The 23,875-nt window shown below is 41.0% G+C and overlaps 1 long non-coding RNA gene across 1 annotated transcript; it reads right to left on the reverse strand.

Annotated features, from left to right (window-relative positions):
- Positions 1 to 934: 934 nt before the first annotated feature.
- LOC141986589 (uncharacterized) lies at positions 935 to 18,777 on the reverse strand. Its single transcript, XR_012639331.1, has 4 exons — positions 18,734 to 18,777; positions 15,761 to 15,806; positions 3,803 to 3,900; positions 935 to 1,024 (listed from the first exon to the last, which is right to left on the reverse strand). It is a non-coding gene; the product is annotated as an uncharacterized LOC141986589 (long non-coding RNA).
- Between the last annotated feature and the right edge of the window lie 5,098 nt (positions 18,778 to 23,875).

Here is a 23,875-nt window from a genome sequence, read left to right on the forward strand (position 1 = left end):
AGAATCAGGCTCCATATGTATGTAATACATTACTCACAAAAAACTACATTAAAAGAACATTATTAAGGTCAGGTTTCAGAGTAGCAGCCGTGTAAACCAGTTGGAGAACACTTCAATCTCTCTGGTCACTCGATTACAGACCTAAAAGTCAAAATATTACAACAAAAAGACTTCAAAAACAGACTCCAACGAGAGACTGCTGAATTGGAATTAATTTGCAAACTGGATACAATTAATTTAGGCTTGAATAGAGACTGGGAGTGGTTGAGTCATTACACAAAGTAAAACTATTTCCCCCATGTTTATTTCCCCCCCCCCCACACACACACACACATTGTTCCTCAGACATTCTTGTTAACTGCTGGAAATGGCCCACTTTGATTATCACTACAAAAGTTTCCTCCCCCCCCCCCCCCCCGCTGGTAATAGCTCACCTTAAGTGATCACTCTTGTTACAGTGTGTATGGTAACACCCTTTTTTTCATGTTCTCTGTGTATATAAATCTCCTCACTGTATTTTCCACTGAATGCATCTGATGAAGTGAGCTGTAGCTCACAAAAGCTTATGCTCAAATAAATTGGTTAGTCTCTAAGGTGCCACAAGTTCTCCTTTTCTTTTTATTAAGGTCAAGCACTTGAAAGTTAGAAAATACAAGAATTAGGCACAGCTGGATTGACTTCAGTCGCACCTGAGTGCTTAGCACTTGTGCAGATCAGAGCACAGCGTAGCAAATCAGGCAATCAGAAAATGAGGCTAACACACAGTGACTACCTGTGACTAAATTGGTTTAAGTGACTTGCCCAGCGTCACCGGAATTCTTTGGCAGAGACAGAGAGAAAATCTAGTTCCCCAGGGCAGCAATCAACTGCCTTAACCATGAGCCTTTTTTAATTCCTGCAATTCCCACCTCATTCACTACGTACCTTCCATCTTCAGCAACAAATGAAGCTGAGGGCATTTACTACTTAACCCTGATTCATCTCAAGAGCAGGTCCATCCATTGAACTTAATGACCAAGAGATCCTGTGCAAAAAAAGATATGTGATCATGTAATCAAAGAGTGTATCATAATACATATGCACAAGAGGGAATGGATTAAGATTGCACAGGGAACCTGAATTCTGGTCTTTCCTAACTTTTGAGTGATTGATGTGGAAACCTTAATAATCTTTCTCTGTATTTTTTCAAGGTGTAACTTCCTAGGTTTTGAAAAAAGCAAACTGAAAAAATGGAAATGCCATCATGCGGCCTCATATTGACACCAACTTGATACATCACAAGGGTTGGAACCTTTAGCTCCACCACCCTGATCTCTGCCACTTGGGATAATGGAGTAACTGATTGTCATTCTCTACATGGACCAGTGTTAGAGGGGGATGAAACATTTTGCCAGTTGGTTTACCGGATACTTGCTGACAGCAAAGGAATGGTGAGACTCAGGAATTTTGGGTTTCATTATAGGTTCTAGAGGAGAATATGTTCACTCTTCTGTCTGTTCCCCTCCACATATGACCCTTCTTTCCCATTTCCTCCAACCTATCCCTGTCCTGACTCTTCCCTACCCCAGGCTCCACATCCCAATCCATTTCTCCTTGCATATACTCTCCGAGTTTTCAGTCCTCTGGCTTCTCGTCCCTGTCCCATTCCCCTTGCCCAGCCAGTCCTAGTCTCCCACTCTGGAGTCCCTGTCTCAATTTTCCCTTTAGAATTTCCTCTCACCACTCTCAGTCCTAGTCTCCTTGCTCAGTCAGTCCCAGTTCCTTTCTGGGGTCCCCACTGGCTCCCACTCCCACTCTCCCTCCCTTGGCTCCTTATCCAATATCAGCATCCACCCTGTCTCTGCTCCTTGTCCCAATCTCTTTGCCCAGCCATTCCCAGTTCTCCCTTGAAACTCTGTTCCTCATCAGATCTGGTTCCCTGCCCCAGTCTAGCCCAATCCAATTCCCAGTCTCAGTGTTCCTCTCCATCCCCATCCACTAGTCACTGACCCTAGTCTCTTCTACCCACCATCCTGCCAAATTTCAAGTCCCTGCTCCAAAGAATGGGGGCGCTAAAGCTATCTTTAAAAAAAGGTTGTCAGAAGTTTTTTTTTTTTTTCAATGGGTAAAACAATGTGTATTTCCTAGCCTTTTTCTCAGAAACAGAGTAACAATTTTGGCAGAAATTTTCCAAAATAATTCAGTCTGAGGCAGACAACCTCCATTTAAAATGTCAGCCCATATGGTTAACATTTGGCAGTTACAAGCAACTGACAACACAGTCCTATAATAAGGGTCAGGCAACCTTAATAATCTGTTGCTTCCAATAGTTCTGCCTATAATAAATCCTAATCATACTCCCTTTGAAATCAATAGTAAAAATCCCAATGGGGCCCCATGAAGTTAACATCTTTTAATACATAAGAATGGAATATTGAATTCAAGGGGACTAAAGCATGTGCTTTTTAAAGTGTTTTGCAGACTCATGGACCTGATTAAAAATGAGCACAGAGCTGAAATTGCTATAAAAATGGAATGTGGGCACTTGCTATTGAGTTCCATCTCAGGAGCACAGAGAATGAAATCCATGGATATTTTCTTTGAAAATTACCACATACAATTGGCACCCATTGCATGGCTACTACAGGCATGGAAAATGAAGCAAATTGTTCAATTGCTCATTTCTGCACAGAATGCTCTAAATGGCTGGCCACTGCACTTAATCAACAACAGAGCACGAGGGTTTGTTTTTTTTCCCCCAGGACAACAGCAGTACACCAGATAACAACATCGCCCAAAGCAGCTTCAGAGACAGGAATGCGCTTCTCCAACTTGACTTTCATCTGTGACTCCAAAATACAGAGTATAGTGTCTAGGTCTGTTTTTTCTCTTTCATGCTTTTCCTCTTTTTCCATGACATGCGATGCTTCTCAGAGTGTCACACAGAGCTTGGTTGGTTACAACCTACTAGCCTTTGGCACTGTGCTTGAGAGAAAACACTTCACTGAAATAACAAGCAGAAACAAAGTCTGTGAAGCTGGGATAACATAGATTGTTGTGGCAGCTTGTTGGAAGGTCATGACATCAAAGTACTGCTCAGTAGTCAAACAGGAAGGTAGGATTGGGTTGCCATTGATGGTTAGGTAAAGGGAACATGACCACATGTCCACAGAGGAACCACCAGCTCCAGAATTCTCTTTATATACCACAATGTTCAAACTGCAACTCACAGGCCAAAAGGAAGAATAGTCAAAATGTCTTGCACACAATGTAGTGATCAGATCTGACTGCTATTCGTGGAGTTTGTACTGTGTTTGCTTACAAAATTGATAAGCATTATGCTTTAGGATTATTACAGAACTTTCAAACAGCAAAATCAGTAGCAAATGTAGTCATTTAGCATCTGTCATACTTGATCATGTTATCTTTACTTAATGTTTCTAACTTGATGTGCCAGGAAAATTTCATGGAGGTAGAATCAGTGCAAAAACAACAAATCTTTTTAAAATAGGAAATAGGCTGGCACCTCTTTTTCCCTTTGCTTTCCTTTCCAAGCCTTCCAAGATGTTCATCAACTCCCCGAAGTGGTCTCTGCTCTGCTTTGTCCCTTTATAAATGGGAATAAACTGTCTCTTCTGTTGCTGTATGCAGTATTGTTGTAGCTCTGTCAGTCTCAGGATATTAGTGGTAATGACTAATAAAAAGGTAATATCTTTTATTGGATCAACTTATGTTGGTGAAAGAGACCAACTTGTGAGCTTGGTCCAATAAAAGATATCGGATATTCGAAGTTGGTCCAAAAAAAAAATATTACTTCACCCACCTTGTCTCTTCTGTTGCTTAGAGTTGGTGTCTTCCAAGTAGCTCTTGCAGTTGAAAGAACCTGCTTCTGACCTCACCTAAAGCTAGGAACTCCTCTAACTGCAAGACAATGATTCTTTATTAGCACTAGTGTAAATGAGATCAGAATCAGGCCCTAAGCTTTCAGGTCTTGGTTGCTTCACTTGTCACATAGAATTCCTCCAGGTTCTCGCAACCCCTCATGTGGGTTTAAATAAATGAAAAGCCAGCAGGGAACAACTGGTACGTTTAAAGGAAAAGACGCCTCGTGAATTCTTGTGTTCAGTGGAGCAACTTTGTTTAATTTGCTGGCATCTGAAAAATAGGGGAAAAGAGATTAATTTACCACTAGTCTAGTATGATTAGGCCAGTCACAACTTGAACTAGTCTTAAACTAGCAGTAGTCACAGGGCAATAAAGATTCCAGCAAGGAGCCAGAATTTCATCCCAGTTATAGATAGCTATAGGGTTCAAAAACATATAGACATGTCTGTCAAATTCTGTGGAACCTTTTCATAATTAGTTCCCTCCATATTACCTCCACTCATGATGCTCATGCCCTGAAGCTTTCCCCAGGTCACATGTGTCTTCATGCATAGCAGTCGGGCCACCTTTCTTGTGCCTTCCTGTTGGAGGGCTTGCATTGTCTTGTGATTATGATTAATAAGGTATGGAGATATCATCATTCTCTACAGTACAGGGTATAAAATAACCTTGAAAGCTTATTACACACTTTATGGAAAGCCTATCAAAAATAATAAGTTAAAGTGAAGAGTGCATTTTTATGGACATGAACATTGGGTCATATTTAATTACATCACAGAGGTGGTATGTCAGCTAGGAAGAAGCATCAGAAACATGGTTGGACTAGATGACCTCCTGAGGTCCCTTCCAACCCTGATATTCTATGATTCTATGGTAACAAATACATTCATATTTAAGAATGTATCTACAGTGCTGGTCATCCCAGTCTGCAGAAAATTTTACTGCAGTGCCATGAGGTAGGAAATACATGGCTATAATAGCTGTTGGATACTTCTCTACAGGGGAAAAAGGACAGTAACCTATCTAAACTCCTACATGCCACAGGGGGCTACAACAGTGGTACCCTCAACACACCTAACAATATTGTTAATCTATCTGATCACACACTTAGCCTGGCAGAAGAGTCTGCCCTATCTCAGGGACTCTCTTTCTGCCCCACAACCCCCACGCACATGATACAGTTCTGTGGTGATCTGGAAGCCTATTTTTGCCATCTTTGAATCAAGAAATGTTTTCAACACACCATTGAACAGTGCACTGACCTACAGGAACCCTCCTACCAACACTACAAGAAGAAGAATTCTGAGTGGACTCCTCCTGACAGTCGAAATGACAGACTGGACTTCTACACAGAGTGTTTTCACCGATGTGCACAGGCTGAAACTGTGAACAAACAGCATCAGTTGCCCCAGAACCTCAGCTGTACAGAACGCAACGCCATCCACAGCCTCAGAAACAACTCTGACATTATAATCAAAGGGGCTGACAAAGGAGGTGCTTTAGTCATCATGAACAGGTCGGATTATGAACAGGAGGCTGCCAGACAACTCTCCAACACCACATTCTACAGGCTCCAATCCCACTGAGGAGTACCAAAAGAAACCACACCATCCACTCAAGAAACTATCTGCTACAGCACGGGAACAAATCTGCACAGACACACCCCTACAGCCCCGACCAGGGTTATTCTATCTGCTACCCAAGATCCATAAACCTGGAACTCCTGGATTCCCCATCATCTCAGGCATTGGCACTCTTACAGCAGGATTATCTAGCTATTTGGACTCTCTCCTCAGACCTTATACTACCAGCACTCCTAGCTATCTTCGAGACACCACCGACTTCCTGAGGAAACTACAATGCATTGGTGATCTTCCTGAGAACACCATCCTGGCCACCATGGTTGTAGAAGCTCTTTACACCAATATTCCACATGAGGATAGACTACAAGCTGTCAGGAACAGTATCCCTGATGATGCCATGGCACATCTGGTGATTCAGCTTTGTGACTTTGTCCTCACCCACAACCATTTCAGATGTGGGGACAACTTATACCTTCAAGTCAGTGGCACTGCTATGGGTACCCGCATGGCCCCACAGTATGCCAACATTTTTATGGCTGACTTAGAATAACGCTTCCTCAGCTCTCGTCCCCTAATGCCCCTCCTCTACTTATGCTACATTGATGACATCTTCATCATATGGACCCAAGGGAAGGAGGCCCTTGAAGAATTCCACCTGGATTTCAACAATTTCCACCCCACTATCAACCTCAGCCTGGACCAGTCTACACAGGAGATCCATTTCCTGGACACTACAGTGCAAATAAGTGATGGTCACATAAACACCACCCTATACCGGAAACCTACTGACCACTGTACGTACTTACTTACCTGCCTCCAGCTTCCATCCAGGACACATAACATGATCCTTTGTCTACAGCCAAGCCCTAAGATACAACTGCATTTGCTCCAATCCCTCAGACAGAGACAAACACCTACAAGATCTCTATCAAGCATTCTTAAAGCTATGATACCCGTCTGGGGAAGTGAGGAAACAGATTGACGGAGTGAGAAGGGTACCCAGAAGTCTCCTACTACAGGACAGGCCCAACAAGGAACATCACTGGCCATCACATACAGCCCCCAGCTAAAACCTCTCCAGTGCATCATCAACAATCTATAACCTATCCTGGAAAACAATCCCTCGCTCTCACAGGCCTTGGGAGGCAGGCCAATCCTCGCTTACAGACAGCCCCCCAACCTGAAGCAAATACTCACCAGCAACTACACACCACACCAGAGAAACACTATCACAGGAACCAATCCCTGTCAAACCCCATTGCCTTCTCTGTCCCTATATCTACTCTAGCGACACCATCATAGGACCCAACCACACCAGCCACACCATCAGGGGCTCATTCACCTGCACATCTACTAATGTGATAATGCCATCATGTGCCAGCAATGCCCCTTTGCCATGTATATTGGCCAACCCGGACAGTCTCTATGTAAAAGGATAAATGGACACAAATCAGGCACCAGGAACGGTAACATACAAAAGCCAGTAGGAGAACACTTCAATCTCCCTGGACACTCAATGACAGATTTAAAAGTAGCCATTCTTCAACAAAAAAACTTCAAAAACAGACTTCAGAGAGAAACTGCAGAGCTACAATTAATTTGCAAACTTAACACCATCAATTTGGGCTTGAACAGGGACTGGGCATGGCTGGCTCACTACAAAAGCACTTTTCCCTTCTCTTGGTATTGACACCTCCTTATCAATTGTCAGGGTGGATGTGTTCCACTCCCAATTAAATTGGCCTTCAACACTGGTTCTCCACTTGTAAGGCAACTCCCTTCTCTTACAGGCATAAATATATATTAGCACATGATCTGTAATTTTCACTCCATGCATCTGAAGAAGTGGGGTTTTTGAAAAGCTTATGAAAGCTTATGCTCAAATAAATCTCTTAAGTCTTTAAGGTGCCACCAGACTCCTCGTTGTTTCTGTGGATACAGACTAACGCGACTACCCCCGGATACTGTTGGAAAGAGACATCTTCTGCATGGACTGAATAAAAAGGATGGTCAGCACTACAGCTCTACTCTTGCTCCTACCTCAAGGAGAGTTCTGAAATGGACTTCAGTATTAGCAATATCAGAACCAACATGATTATACAGGCCAACTAATGCAGTTAATAATAGAATTTTTAAAAGATGGAAACTGATGATATACAGATGTTCAAATAAATTACTATGCATTGTAAACTCTATTAATACTACACTATTTATTGTCCTGTCCGAATAGAAAACTTGAAGGGATTATGTCCCTTGCCCTAAAGGCATGACAGTGAAACTTGTAAGGCAGTAGTGAAAAAAGAGGGGGAGGGGGGAAACCTATGTTCAATCAACAAAATTTTCCATAGTGCTAGGTATTTAGGCTCATCTGGTGGTGAAAACCACATAGCAATATGTCCATGTAGAATTCCATTAGGATGCACTCTTTGGCTGTGAAAAGCAGGCAGTCGGTGACCGATTCTCTAGCTGCTGTCCAGGCACAGGATGGTACAGTCGATGCTGGTTCTTTGGGGTTCATTCATGTAATGGTTGCTCTTCTAAGACAGGTTTCAGAGTGGTAGCCATGTTAGTCTGTATCAGCAAAAACAAAAAGGAGTCCTTGTGGTATATGAGACACTAACAAATTTATTTGGGCATAAGCTTTTGTGGGCTAAAACCCACTTAATCAGATGCATGGAGTGGAAAATACAGGAGCAGGTATAAATACATGAAAAGATGGGAGTTGCCTTACCAAGTGTGAGGTCAGTCTAACAAGACAATTCAATTAACAGTAGGATAACAAGGGAGGAAAAATAACTTTTGTAGTGGTAATGAGTGGCCAATTTCAAACAGTTGACAAGAAGGTATGAGTAACAGTAGCAGGAAATTAGTATGGGGGAAATTAGGTTTAGGTTTTGTAATGACCCAACCACTCCCAGTCTTTATTCGGGCCTAATGTGATGGTGTCCAGTTTGCAAATTAATTCCAGTTCTGCAGGACCAGGGAGATTGAAGTGTTCTCCTACTGGTTTTCGAATGTTCTAATTCCTGATGTCAGATTTGTGTCCATTTATTCCTTTGCGTAGAGACTGTCCGGTTTGGCCAATGTACATGGCAGAGGGGCATTCCTGGCACATGATGGCATATATCACATTGGTAGATATGCAGGTGAACAAGCCCCTGATGGTGTGGCTGATGTGGTTAGGTTCTATGATGGTGTCCCCAATATACTTGAGAAGCGTCTAACATTCCTCAAGTGGGCCACAGATAGACTTCTTCCCAATATGCCAGATTCCCACATACAGAATTATGCAAAGTTCTGCTAAGCAGTATGGCTCATCTCTATTTGACAGGAATAAAAGAGAAAGATATTGAAAAAGAAAAAGTAGAGTGAAAACCAACAGAGAGAGGCCTGAAGAAGTATTATGGACAGGAAAATAAGCAAGCTGAAATTGCTACACGAGGGAAGGATGAACAGTTTGCTTCTAACTTCTGGCCTCAGAGACTTATCTCTCTCCTTCCTGCTGATCTTTTGTACTGCTTTCTATCCCTTTAGTCTTTGTTCAGCTCTCTTACCACTTTCATGCTCAGGATTTTTTCTTTTCTGATTCTGGAAGCCAATTTGGTATAACATAAAAAAGCAGGAGAAAGGGGTGTGTGTGTTTATCTGTGTGTGGTAAGGGAAATCTGATCCTGCTGCTCTATTCAACTAAAAAAGGAATCTTGGTTGATAATACAGTAAGTTGCAGAAGGTCATTTATTATATAATAGTCACTTGTTCTGAGGGTCAATGGTGAGGCCACTGGAACATGTAAAAGGAGGATGGAGGGAAAGAACATATCAGAGCAAAAGGACAATGAATTAAAGAGAAAATAACAGCAAATACAAGGTTGCACAAAAGGAGAGAACAGCTTAACTAGAAAGAAATCTGTAACAGGGAGCAAATGGAGGTCAAAAAGAAATGATTGATGGACAAAATGTTCAAGTCTCCCTCCTCCCCCCACCCCAAGAATGGGAGAATGCACTTAAATCATGCAATAATACTTCATTAGGCAAAATGATCCACAGTCTGACACTTACTTTTCCTAATATAGAAGTTATTTTTTTCCTCTTTAGCTCGTTACTCCTTGTTTAACACTAATGTTTAGTGTGAGTAATTAATTTCTGATTGTTTCTCTTCCGATATTCCCAGAGCAATTGTATTTCCCTAAAAGGATGCACCATCAACTTAAAAATCACACATCTGCTTGATAATTTTGTGACTACTTTTGTCACAAGTTCTACATATGATAGCTATTGCTGAAAGAGAAGTGAAAAAGAATTTGCTGGGTCAGATCCTCAGCTGGTGTTAATTGGAATAGCTTCCCTGAACTCAATGAAATTAAACAGATTTACACCACCTGAGGATCTAGCCATCTGAGTTTTCATTTGAAAACACTTGGTTTGAAAACACTAATTACTTCCCATTGCTTTTTGTGGGGGCCTTATATGAGGGAATCAGGGGGGAGAGAGCCCCTCACTGCAGGCCTGCTAGTCATCGTCTGCAACTGATAAGAAGAAAAAGGCAAGGGGGTATGTTTTAATTTGCTTTGGGAAGTAGGGAAGAAATCCTATCTCAGACATGTTACTCCTGATTGGCCCATCTTGCTAAGGGATCTGCCTAAGGGCTCAATCTAGCCCATTGAACTCAATATCAAATCTCCTATTGACTTAAAATGGATTGTGGCAGGGCAAATGATGTGGACTGGCTCTTCTGTCAGTGGACTACCTTATTAGAGGAAAAAATAACTTCATGGTGGTGTTCATCTTGAGGGGCTGAATGCACCTGTCTTTCCTCAGGAAAAAAACTCCTATTAAAGACAGTGAACTCCATTAAATTAATTTCCCCATGGATCTTAGGCAATCTTGACTACAGCAATGGGTTGAGTCTGTGGTCCACAACATGACACTAGCCCTTCCTGTCAATACGGGCAGGTAGAAGCTCTTGTTGCTGCTACCTAAACATCACAATTTGTTTGTTTTCAAGTGTTAGTATCTGAAACCTCTTGATCATACATACTTAGCAATAAAAGGTAAAATATTACTGCTAGAAATGTATCCTGTGCAACTGAAGGCAGTGAGCAAAGCTTTGGTTTGACTTCTGCCTTCTTTTAAAATTATTTTTGCCAGTACAAAACCTGGATGATTCTGGATTAAACTCAAAACAGTGATTTAGTTAATGTTCATTAGAGAGCCAATTTTTGTTTGAGATGAACTTATTTTTGTTACAAAGTGCATATCTTCTGTACACAGAAATCCTTAGGACAGCTTTTCAGACTTTGCTGAACTTTTCGGATGCTGGTTGCATTGTTCCTCCTGGCTGCGTTTTTACTTCAAAATTATCAAAGTTCAGTGCAATATTAAGTGCAAAAGACCTCCCTTCTCATTCTCACATTGCCAGCAAATATGAGTCAAGTGTCTCTGATGGGAATTAATCAGAATTGCAAAAGCAATCATGGAAGTGTATTGGTTGGTTTTTATTGTTGTTGTTTTTTGAGGGGAGAAGGGATTGAAGTTAATCAAAATTTACTTTCAAGAGATTTTATTAGTAATGTATAATAGAAAAAAACAGGACGAGAGGTAGTTAAAACTTATAGCCTGATTCTGATCTTATCTACGGTGGTGTAAATCAGGAGTAATTACACTGAAGTCTGTGGAATTACAGTGATGTAATATCTGTGTAAAACTGGATTTAAGATTGTAGTATGTAGCCTTACGGATTACTCTCAAACACTCATTTTGCAGACAAGACCATTAAGTAATATCCCAGAGGGATTAATAAAAGGGTCCAGAAATAAGTCCAAAGCCTGACAAAATAGGAAGCCAGCCATTTAAACAAATTATAATAACTTTGTTATTTGAAGGGTTAGGAAGAAAATGTCTAGAGTGATTAAACAGAAGAGCACGTGTGCCATGTTTTTATGTTGTCCTCAAGTGACTAGCATTTGAAAGCACAGTGGTGGATGTGTTGTTCCTTGACTTTAGCAAAGCTTTTGACACGGTCTCCCACAGTATCCTTGCCAGCAAGTTAAAGAAGTATGGGCTGGATGAATGGACTATAAGGTGGATAGAAAGCTGGCTAGATTGTCAGGCCCAATGGGTAGTGATCAATGGCTCCATGTCTAGTTGGCAGCTGGTATCAAGTGGAGTGCCCCAGGGGTCGGTCCTGGGGCCAGTTTTGTTCAATATTTTCATAAATGATCTGGAGGATGGTGTGCATTGAACCCTCAGCAAGTTTGCAGATGACACTAAACTAGGAGGAGAGGTAGATACGCTGGAGGGTAGGGATAGGATACAGAGGGACCTAAACAAATTGGAGGATTGGGCCAAAAGAAATCTGATGAGGTTCAACAAGGACAAGTGCAGAGTCCTGCCCTTAGGACGGAAGAATCCAATGCACTGCTACAGACTAGGGACCAAATGGCTAGGCAGCAGTTCTGCAGAGAAGGACCTAGGGGTGACAGTAGACGAGAAGCTGGATATGAGTCAACAGTGTGCCCTTGTTGCCAAGAAGGCCAATGGCATTTTGGGATGTAAAGGTAGGGGCATTGCCAGCAGATCGAGGGACGTGATCGTTTCCCTCTATTCGACATTGGTGAGGCCTCATCTGGAGTACTGTGTCCAGTTTTGGGCCCCACACTACAAGAAGGATGTGGAGAAATTGGAAAGAGTCCAGCGGAGGGCAACAAAAATGATTAGGGGACTGGAACACATGACTTATGAGGAGAGGCTGAGGGAACTGGGATTGTTTAGTCTGCAGAAGAGAAGAATGAGGGGGGATTTGATGGCTGCTTTCAACTACCTGAAAGGGGGTTCCAAAGAGGATGGATCTAGACTGTTCTCAGTGGTAGCAGATGACAGAACAAGGAGTAATGGTCTCAAGTTGCAGTGGGGGAGGTTTAGGTTGGATATTAGGAAAAACTTTTTCACTAGGAGGGTGGTAAAACACTGGAATGCGTTACCTAGGGAGGTGGTAGAATCTCCTTCCTTAGATATTTTTAATGTCAGGCTTGACAAAGCCCTGGCTGGGATGATTTAGTTGGGGATTGGTCCTGGTCTGAGCAGGGGGTTGGACTAGATGACCTCCTGAGGTCCCTTCCAACCCTGATATTCTATGATTCTATGATCAGCATTTTCAACACTTAACTCACCCACTGGCTTTTATGCACCCTCTACAATGAGCCTGCTGGACTCAATTGCTGAAAAAATCAAATTGTTTGGTGCTGTGCTGCTCCGAAATGACTACAATGTAGAATCTAAATGGGATTTTAGATTAAAAGGTACAAAGCACAAACCAGCTGTAGAAGAACCATAATTAAATAGTGCCTCAAATTAGTAAACTGTTCCCTATTTTGATTCCAGTTGTATAACCGTTTTCATGGGGAAAATCCATTACATCAGCTTAATGAAGGCACTTACATGGAAATATTTTAAGATGCCTTTAGGTTGGGATTTATACTTTAATATTAAGTTCAAAGGGAGTGGCATGACTAGTCCCCCGTCAACATGCAGAAAAGCTATGCTACAGTTTAAGAATAGGGTGACTCTTCCATCTGTGGAAAAGACAATGGGCCAGATTAACTATGGTATCAATGCATGGCTAGACTGGTCCTGTACCCTGGTAACTCCCTGTTGCTGCAAGCCCCATGGGACAATGGGCTGCTCCAGTCCCTGAATAGCCTGTCTTCTGTCACTAGCCCTTGTGCTAGTGAAAGTATGAATCATCAACAGTGCCCTTGGGTTATTCCAGTAGACTTCAGTCACTATGCCAGGGCTGAATTTAGCTCACTATGTCAGGCTGTGTTCATGTCACAGACTGATTTTACAATTTAATGGGATCCCTCAAGTTATCAGCTTTCCCCCATGAATTTCTCAGTTTGAGTCCAAATCAGCATATTTGCAGGAGGCTAAAATTTCCCAGAATGCCATTGCTGTAGTTTGACAATCCATCTTCTGAAAAGACCCTCTTAATGAATAAAAAAGTCTATATTTTTTAAACTAATGGTTACTAATGTCACAATGGTTAAGCAGGAATACTCAGTGAACCTACTTTCAATCTTGCATCTTTAAAAAAAATTGACTAGTAATATACTTAATTGTATGATGGGTCCACCTAGCTATTGGATCGGTGTTGCCTTATACTCAAGTGACAAAATTTTGCATGTCAGTCTTAATGCAAGATGTTCCTAATGATCTACATATGAAACTCGTTTTACTCCAGTTAGACCATTGGTAAATCTTGTTATGTACAGTACAGTAACTGCTTTTTACCACTGTGTGTGCCTAGACTATCTCAGTCCTATATGTTGTTCTGGAGGTTACATGACATATTGAGTCCACTGTTTTACATAGTGTTAATGATCAATTGATCTGTTCTAGTCAGACTGGAGAGTGCTGCTGTGTTTCCAGATGATGATCTGCTCCTGTGTGTGGTAGTAGAGTAGCTAGGGAAAAGAATGAAGCAGAAAAATTCTAGTAGCCGACAGGAATTAATTAGGAGAGAACAGATTTTTTAAAATTATGTATTTTGTTGGCTCTCCCAAGCGTGGTAACACTGCTCAGCATTTGGGCTAATGAAATTCCCTTGTGAATCATTCTCTCTAAACTATCCAGGTCATATCTTGATTAGCATCTGTTTCTTTTTTTATAAATATTTTTTTAATCCCATGGGATTTGCCATTTGTTTGCAAACCCTGTTGACCATCCCCTCATGTAAATACTGCTTCATTTGCAACAATGACTCTAAACTTGACAGAAACTTGACTTCTAACTCAATATTGCTCCGGTTTGGCTCCACTTGCCATAGCAATGAGAACCTACCTCTTCACAAAATAACCAGTGAAAGGTTAGAAAGGTCATCAGAGCCCCTTAGAACAAATTAAAAGACAGGAACTCCTCCACCTCCCCTTCCCATGTGAGGAGAAGCAAAAAGTTGAGAAGAATGCCTGAAAGTTTGAGAGAGTTACACTGGGAGCCTTGTGAAGAACAGAGGATTCATCCACAGCTCTCAGAATATCTTGTTCAAGCTCCAATCCCTGTTTCTGACCTCTCAGACCTGAGATTCTGTATTTGAGAGAATTTAAGGGTAAATGCCAGACCAGAGACCAAGAGGGGTGACCCATATCAGGATAGTGGGACTACCTCATCTTGCCTTCTGAGAGGCAGATCTGTTCCTGCTTCAGGCAGAAGGATGGAAACTGGTGGTGGATCTAGGTAACCTGCCATAGTTTAGAGTAAATGCCACAACCTCACTCTAAAATCGACTCCGATGGTTCTTGAATGAGAATTCCACTATAGCGTCATATATCCTCTCACCTGCCCCATCACAGGGTGAGCAACACATTTTAGTGAAGTGTCTAAATCAGCATTTAAAATGGTGTTAGTTAAGTTAATTACCAAATAATGAACTTGAATTTAAACAGGACCACAAGCACTTATCTAGACATACCCTTATTGACACCTCGGGTTGGCAATAGAAATAGAGAACCTTATTCTCCGATGATTTGCACCATGTGTAGTTCTTTTTATATAGGTGAAAATTGGCTATAAAATGCTACCAATGGTGTGAGTGGAGAATTCTAATCAGGTAGTATGGTGAACCCATTTTGCAAACTGTTAATGGACTGCACAAGGCTGTGAAGGTTTCCTTGCAGAATCTTTGTTTTCAAGGATGAGTGAAATAGTTTGGATGGGCTAATAAACATCTGGAACTGGTGCCCAAGGGTTACTTTCCCTGAACCGTTACTGATGTCTGAAAAAGGTGTTTTATTTTAGTTTTTTTCTTTTATTGTCATCTTGTCTCTCCTGATTCCAGGTGAAGCCAGAAGTAAAACTATCACATTAGCACCTGAGAGGTTTGAGAGCAATGGTTCTCAAACTTTTGTACTGGTGACCCTTTTCACATAGCAAGCCTCTGTGTGCTACCCACCTTTTAAATTAAAAACACTTTTTTACATATTTAACACCATTATAAATGCTGGAGGTAAAGTGGGGTTTGGGGTGGAGGCTGACAGCTTGCGCCCCCCCTTGTAATAACCTCATGACCCCCTTGAGGGGTCCTGACCCACAGTTTGAGAACCCCTGCTTTAGAGGTAGCTTTTCCTGGGCAACAAAAAAGCAGGGGGTATGTGTGTGTGTGTGGCTGTAGTTTTGGGTATGTGGAAGAACTTGATCTGGTGGGATTTCTAACCCAATTCCAGACTACAGAAGTTTGTATGTTAGTATCTGAACTTTTGGATACTTCTATGAAAAAAACCCTTTAACCTTTATTGGTTCGCCCATCACGAATAGCCATACCATTTTATAAACAGGTGCCTGTATTTCAGTATCTGTTCCTCAGCTTCTAAATGGAAAAAACAAAGTAAAAGTTTTAAATGATTCCTGTGCAATTTCAGTGGAGTCACAGCAGGGTGATGGACTCTGACTTATAATAAAAAAAGGCAATAAGACTCCTCTCTCAGTAATATATGACTAGTCCTAATGACAATACAAAGGTTTCTCTTGGTCACTTCTGAGGAAAATAAACTACGGTATCCCATGACTCAAACAACCTCAGCCATTAAGAGGTACTAGGATTCCTTCTGCTGATCTTGGAGAGAAGTACACTCAGTTCCCAAATAATGCCCCAGCTACCCTGTACCCTCACTTACCTTGAACTTCCCAGTGGAAGTTTGAGAGTTTCTCTAATTTAATTAAAAAGAAAAGGAGTACTTGTGGCACCTTAGAGACTAACAAATTTATTTAATTTATAAATCCTCCCCACTGTATTTTCCACTGAATGCATCCGATGAAGTGAGCTGTAACTCACGAAAGCTTACGCTCAAATAAATTGGTTAGTCTCCAAGGTGCCACAAGTACTCCTTTTCTTTTTGCGGATACAGACTAACACGGCTGCTACTCTGAAACCTCTAATTTAATTAAATCACCTTACAGAATGCTGGTACAATTGTACTAGAGGAAAACTGGCTGGTGAAACAGAATGGACACCGTGCTTCTTCAGTGACCTTTTTTTTTTTTTAATGCTTTCAATGGGTTCCTGGAGCACATACAGGTATGCCTAATTCCTTACCTTTAATTAAAATGTTTTTGCTAAATTGGTCACAGTGGTAATTATAATCTCATGAAAGAACTCTGTTATCTGCTTGACAGGATCATCAAACATGAAAAATGTTAGGAATTAGACATCTTTCTTTAAAATGTGCCTTTGCCTACCTGGGATGTGATATAATGGAAGAATCGCTTAAATCAGCCAAGCATTTCAGACAGCATATTTGTCATGGGGCAGGGTTTCTCCCCCTTTTTCTTTCTGAGCCTCCCCCCCCCCCCAAACATGCTCTATAAACTCCAGAGCCCACCTGTGCCACAACAACTGGTTTTCTGCATATAAAAGCCAGGGCTGGGGTTAGGAGATAGTAAGCAGGGCAATTGCCTCGGGTCCCACACCAAAGGGCCCCATGCAAAGCTACATTGCTCAGGCTTTGGCTTCAGCCCCGAGTGGTGGGACTTTGGCTTTCTGCTCTGGGCCCTAGCAAGTCTAATGCCAGCCCTCCTTGGTGGCCCCCTTGAAACCTGCTCGCTGCCCCCCAGGCAGAACCGGACCCTTGTTGAGAACCACTGTCATAGGGGATGCAATAGAGGTGAGTGAAGTTGTTTTAACTGCCTTCCAAATTAGAAGGCAATTTATACTATAAAGGGAAAAAGTACAAACGCCTTCACTGTAATGCAAATAAACAATGAGACAATTATTACCAGAAATTAATCCCATTTTAAAATGTCGTCAAAAAGAGGGAGGAGATCTGTAACCTAGTAATGTGATACTACCCAATCATTTTCTTATCACTGAAATACCAAGAAGCCTCTTTTATAAATTGCTGTTATGTAAATGTGACTAGCCTGGCAAGAGATTCTGTGACAGGGCATGGGGGAACAAAATGGATGCTCTTGCTGTAGTGGAGTGAAAGTGAGCATCTATGGCTGGTGTACTTGTTTTGCATAAACTTCACTGGGGTGCTGCACAGTAAAATAAATGGTTTAACTTAATCCGTAACTTAATCCGCTCTGTATTCTGGCCAAGTTAGCTTTAACCACTAAGAACTGGATGTCTTTCTACCATGATTTATATGCCATCTCAACATAAATGCAAAGAACTGTAAATTCCCTTTACAAAATCTGTTCTATTTGATTTCTTATTATTACCATAACTTTATTGCTTTGCTAAAAATGCTGATTTTTTTAGTTTAGTTTTGTTTTTGCATGAATGCCTGGTTCTGATGGAATGTAGGAGTGTATTGCTAAGTACATTATGTATATCTGGGATCCACAGCTTGCTTTAACATGTTAGCAGAAATTATGGAGTGAATTCTTTAGGAGGCCCATTTGGAACACAAATAGTTTACCTGTTAACTCCCGTCCTTACATTTGGAATTATACGGCTTTTGCAAAGTGGTGCAAATAATTTAGCAGCATATCATGCCCTCTGCTCCCATGAAAAGATGGTACAGGGAGACTGAACAACTTGCAGGATATGGAGAAGTGCTGTCCTTGAGACAGCATTCTCCTAACTTCCCCTACAAAAGCCCCTTCATGGGATCTGTGGTTCAAGTATGGGGAAGGGATTCGGGGGTGGAGGAAATTGGGGTGACAGCCAAGGACGTGGTATCTTTTCCATTCACCAACCTGTTGTACTTCCCTGGTTGAGTTAAGAAACTTTAACTTGCCCTTCTTCCTCCCTCCATGCTTGGTACCCTTCAAGACCCATGAGCATGGATCACAGCTGTGCTGATGGGGACAGAAAGGGCTAGGAGACATGACAGGTGTGTCTTGTCTCATTGCAATCTCTACTGATCTTTGGGACAGAAGCCCCTATTTTTTCTGAGTAGGTAACTACATGTGCAAACCCCATACAGGAGAAAGTGTTGAGAACTCTGAGGGGAACCTGTCCACTGTTCAGCAGTAGCCCATGTGTGTGACAGTGTCATTCTTCAAAAATAAAATCCGTTTCTCGCTTTCCACTGTTAGCCACCTCACTGTTCTCGAATATAATCCAGCTAACAGACCATATTCAGTGTCCCTCAATCAATATACAGAATCCAATATAAATTAGAAATATATAGACATAAAAGATTTTAAATGCACATAAACTAACTCTGAGGAGTATTTTATGTGACAAGATATTTGTCCTTCGAATTAGCACTAGAAAAAAAACAAATTAAAGTGCCTCCCCTCCACATGTGCGTAAGGGGCCATTCACACAGAGCCCAAGTGACTTACGTGGTAGCTTTTCTTCACATAGGGCTGCCTGCACAGACCAGTCTGAAGAATTGCAGCCAAACTAAGATTTAACATTCTTGAAAAAGGAGAACCAATAACTGAAGATTGTCTTGAAACCTCTGTTTTCATTTTGAGTTACTCAAAAGGTAAACTGAACTGGATTTTATATAACAAGATTGACTGACTGAAACAATTGCAAAGAATGCCTTGGAAGATACCATTATGTGCTGATCTTTTAAGGTTTTGGACAAGATTAATTCTGCATTAACACTCTCATTTCCTATAAACCTTTATTGTCTAAAATTTCTCTAAGAAGTTTGTTTTCTACGACCTCATTTTGCCCTTGTGCATACGACCTCATTTTGCCCTTGTGTTAGGGCCCTGAGGCAAGAGTTAAAAGGACTGATCTTTTTTTCCTTTCTGACATAACTTTGTTGATAAACACAGCATTTAACACCATAAAGATTACTCTCCTCCCCAGCCTTTTGATGACTTACACTGTGTAATTGATTCTATCTGGTTTTCTTATTAAGGTAATAGCACAATTTTGCCCAAATATTTCATGCTGGTCTGATCACCTGCTGGCATCCTTTTTCCTAGGAGCACTTCTGCTTTTTTCTTCTTATCTTGCTTTTTAAGCATAAAGAGAACTCCCCCAACAAAACACCTAAAACTATCACCTCATTCTCTTTTAAATTTGTCCTAAAATTTTACTCCACCATAGTAGTAACAAATCTCTACCACTTGGCATTGATTATACTAGTGGGCCATTGACACTACTAATGTATGCTTTTGTACCCATCTCTGTTATTACCCATGGAACACCATTTTGTCTGTTTATACACCTGTTGCATGTGGTCATAATCCTAGATTGAGCTCTCTGGGCAAGGACTGTCTCCATTCTCCTTTCTATATTACCTAGCATAATGGTGCTTTGAGTGCTCACTGTGCACTCTAGATGCCACCATAATATGCACAGGGGGAGATTTTCAGGTAATAAAGGGCAGTAAAGAACTCAACTCCTACTAACTTGAAAGTTAGAAGCCTAATTACCCTATTTGCCTTTGCAAATATCCCCCACCCCAATTGATGATGATTATAACCTTTCAGAATGTTTTCTCAGGTTACTCTTTTGTTTCACTGATGATCAAATTTGTTTATCACAAGTGCTGGTAAGACACTTGTTTGCATATGACTTATAGATATAGACAAATAGAAACAGTTATCAAGCAGGCTTTAACTAAAAGTTTTGGTTGAAGGAGCTAATTGTTCTCTTGAAGATTTGTTGCTACTGGAATTCCGTCCTTGTTTTAAGACATACTGGTTAATCCAGAAATTTCTTTAACATTCTTCCTTAGAAGCAGCCATAAAAGCAACAAATCTCTTTAGCTCTTTCCTCAGGATCCTAAAACCCTATCCACAGATTCAACCATAGTTCAATCATGATTCATTCTTGCAACCCATGCTTGACTATTGTGGACAGGGATTTCTTCTGTGAGAACCCAGTTGTAATACAGTGAAATCCTGTCTTCTGAGAAGTCAATGGGAGTTTTGTCATGGACTTCAAATGGCCAGATTTACTTGAATACAGTCTGATGCTTCCACACAGACACCGTAGGTAGAAATAAGAGATGAGGTGGAGGCAGGAGCAAGATTAGTGAGAATTCTAAAGTCATATGTTGAACTTGTGACTTGTCATATAGGTCACATCCTCAGTATGGTTAAGGATGTGCTAATAACCACCATATTTTACCATGTTTAAATACAGTAGTTGCTAGCACTGTCATTGCACTGTTTTCTTGAGCTTTGGAGATACTCTTTTTTCCCCCTGAGAAACCTTCTGTCCAAATTGTACTACCGTTCACACTCCTTGGGCCTGCTCCAAACCCTTTGACATCAATGGAGAGATTCCCCTGGTCTTATTCCAGGCTCTGCTACTGACTTGCTATGACCTTGGACAAATCACTTGGCCACTCTGAGCCTCAGATCCCCCTCATCTGTAAAAGGCATAATAATCCTACCCACTTTTATGAAGCAGTATGTTGTAAACAAGCTTAGTAGCATTGCCTGTTATTAATTAAAATTGTCTGAAACTTCCTATTCTAAGACCCTATTTTCAATTGCTTAAAATCTTTCCAGACTTTAACCATTTGGGATAAAATTGTACATCATGTGCCTCAGGCTGATATTACATGGAAAATTTCTGCCAAAACAGTTGTTGTTTCTGAGAATAAAGCTGGGGGAAATACATAGCTTTGCTCCTCTGTGTGTGTGTGTGGTTTGTTTGTTTGTTTGTTTGTTTGTTAATATTGAGACCTTTTTCTTTTGAAGTGCTTTAGTATTTGGAGCAGGGACCTAAGATTTGTCAAGGGGGCCTTTGTGTCAGGGATGTGCCTTTTGCTGTTCCTTTGCAAATCCCACCCCAATTTATCCAAGTTGTGTCTTTGAAAAATCTCAGTTTTCACACGCTCACTAGAGAGTTGCTGGATCTTAACAGCTAAAATCTTCCAAGATTCCACCCTAACTGAGCATGCTTGAGCCTCTGTGGCTCCTAGTGCTGACCAGACTGCATGTGCCACCCCCACAAAACAACTGAACATGCTGCCTCTAGCCTAGCGCTACAGGGGTGAAGCTGGATTGTTCCTGTAAAGGCTGCTCCAGGCTAGGGTGGCTCTGGGCACTAGAACTGAGAGTAGAGAGCCCGTCTCTCCTATGTTCTGTGATTTCCCCCACACCCCCTCCCCCTCTGGGCACCCAGAGAGAATGGAGGAGGAAGCTATCTAATTAGGCCCCAGAAGAGACAAAAGCCAGATTGGTCTTGGGGCGATGTCAGGGTGGTGGAATAGGTTAGGATAAGAAGCCTGAGATTGGAATTGGAGAGCAGGTCCATCCTATGCACTGAATGTGGCAAAGGTCCTGTGAAAAAATGATTGTGTAAATACTAATTGTATTATAATGCATATTCACAAGAGGGGTGAATTAAAGTTGCACAGGTACTCTGTATTCTAGGTTTCCCAACTTTTGAGTGCTTGATTTTGCAAACTTAATAACTTTTGTGTGTGTGTGTGTAATTGAATACAATATGCCAAGCTATTTTATTTGTATTAGCATGTTGCATATGCTCTTCCCAGTCTTTTTAATTTCCTCCCCTTGTCTTTCTCTCCCACATTCGCTTACACATACTTTCTTTCATGCTGGCACCTGTGCTTTGAACGGTCTCCCAATTGTTGCCTGCTGAGCACCCTCTGTGCTCCTTCAAATCTCTTTAAACAATTCTTCTAAATCTTTTCCTACATGCTTTCACTGACCAATAATTTCAGCACATCCTTCATTTACCTGAACAGCTGTCATGTGTCTTATCTCTTAGATTGTAAGATCTTCAGGGTAGACAATGTATTACTGTTCTATAAAGCTTTGCATACATTTTCTGTGCTGTGCAAATAATTAGCAATAATAGTTCACTGAAGACAATAGGAGATACAGCACTTATTTTTTTTTTCATTTGTCTGCCTATCAATCTTGAATGTTTTATTACAGGTAGTCAGTTTGCCATTGACTCATTAATGGATTCAGTTCATGCCACGCTATTCTCAGTCCCTGTCAAGCTTCTTCCACCCTGATATTATCTTGTGATGTTTTGGATTAAATGGTGTCTTGTATTAAGTGAAAGCCTGCAGCATTTCAGCTAACAAAATGAAATTAATTTAGGTTGAGTCTGTTATTGAAAACTAATAAACTGAAACCTCAGGCACATAAGATTAGTCATTTGTTCAGCATATAGACATGCTGACTACTTAAAAATAATTAACTCTCACACTCTGCCACCATTGCTGGACGTTTTCTGGAAATCTGATCCCTCCATGATACCTTTACTAGATGGGTCTTTTGCACATTCTGTTGCCCGATGCAGTCTGTTTCTATCCCTACAGCACACATGTGACAGTTCAGCTAATTGGATTTTAATAATTGTATCTAATAATCTCATGTGATTTTTCCTATTTCACTTTTTGTAAACTAGGTTCAAGTTAAGGCCCTGGTCCAGCAAGCACTTCTGAACACTGAGTATAACCTTTGGATTTAAACAACCAGAAATGATGGTAAATACCTATATTTTGTCATACACAAGGAAATTTTTCATAAGATTGAAAATTCCTAGACCAAAGAGACAAACTCCTTGTACAGCATGAAAAGGTAAGGAAACACAATAGGCATAAATTATATTTTGCAGAATTGTCATATAAAGTTAAAGCAATCCTCTGAAGACACCAATACATTCTCTGTTGTGGTGTGGTCTGGGATTAATAATAATTAATAGCTAGGTCTTAATCTAGTGCTTTTCATCAGTAAATCTCAAACTGCTTTACCAAGGAGATCAGTGTCATTATGTCCATTTTACAGATATGGAAACTGAAGTCCATCTCCAGAATTGCAAGTTTACTAAGTGTCTAAGGGCCAGATCTAAAGCTCAATGAAGGCTATAGGAAGACTCATTGACTTGTATAAACTTTGGATCTAACCTTAAGGCTTGATCCTGTGAGGTTCTGAGTACTCTGGCCATGATCCAGCAAAGCACTTAAACACACACTTAATTTGTTTAATTGCTCTCAATCATGTTAACTTAAATGGGATTATTCAAAACCCTAAATGAGCTCTTAGGCATACAGGTCCAAATGGAGAACCAATCCATTTCTTTTTACAATATGGGAAAGCTGTACCTCTATACACAGTAATACTATTGTAAGGAACGCAGATGCTCAAAGAGGCAGGGTTTCCATCACCCACTAACTGTCAGAAAATAAACAATGATTTCTTCTTTCAGCTCCATGGAGAAACTGAGTGTTGAAATGGCAGAAGAAATCAGATCTTTCATTTGGGGACTTCCCTGCAAATAGGGAATCCAAGCCTACCTATACTCTCTCCTAAGGTTGTTGGAAATATTGCAAAACCAAGATTCTTCTTCCACTGCATATATGGTGCAAAACACCCATAGGATGAAATGTTGATAGAGATGCCTTTCCTGCCTGTGAGTTTCCCTTGCATGTGTGCATTAAATGTTGTTCTGGGTAGGGATTTTGAGTTTGGGTGCACAGGTGCTACTTTACAACTGCTAAGCAGGAGCAGGGCTGAGAATCTGTCCTATAT

This window comes from Natator depressus, chromosome 1 (genome assembly GCF_965152275.1).
Source record: "Natator depressus isolate rNatDep1 chromosome 1, rNatDep2.hap1, whole genome shotgun sequence".
NCBI classification, from domain to species: Eukaryota; Metazoa; Chordata; order Testudines; family Cheloniidae; genus Natator; species Natator depressus.